The sequence below is a fragment of the Bison bison genome, unplaced genomic scaffold (genome assembly GCF_000754665.1).
Source record: "Bison bison bison isolate TAMUID 2011002044 unplaced genomic scaffold, Bison_UMD1.0 scf7180017864265, whole genome shotgun sequence".
Classification (NCBI taxonomy): domain Eukaryota; kingdom Metazoa; phylum Chordata; class Mammalia; order Artiodactyla; family Bovidae; genus Bison; species Bison bison.
Genome location: NW_011494837.1, coordinates 77,084 through 77,534, shown reverse-complemented (window position 1 = coordinate 77,534; position 451 = coordinate 77,084).

Here is a 451-nt window from a genome sequence, read left to right as displayed (position 1 = left end):
CTAAGGGGAAAGTTCATAGCAATACAGGCATATCTCAAGAAACAAGAAAAAAGTCAAATAAATAATCTAACTCTACACCTAAAGCAACTAGAAAAGGAAGAAAGGAAGAACCCCAGGGTTAGTGGAAGGAAAGAAATCTTAAAAATGAGGGCAGAAATAGATGCAAAAGAAACAAAGGAGACCATAGCAAAAATCAACAAAGCCAAAAGCTGGTTCTTTGAAAGGATAAATAAAATTGACAAACCATTAGCCAGACTCATCAAGAAACAAAGGGAGAAAAATCAAATCAATAAAATTAGAAATGAAAATGGAGAGATCACAACAGACAACACACAAATACAGAGGATCATAAGAGACTACTATCAGCAATTATATGCCAATAAAATGGACAACGTGGAAGAAATGGATAAATTCTTAGAAAAGTAAAACTTTCCAAAACTGAACCAGGAAG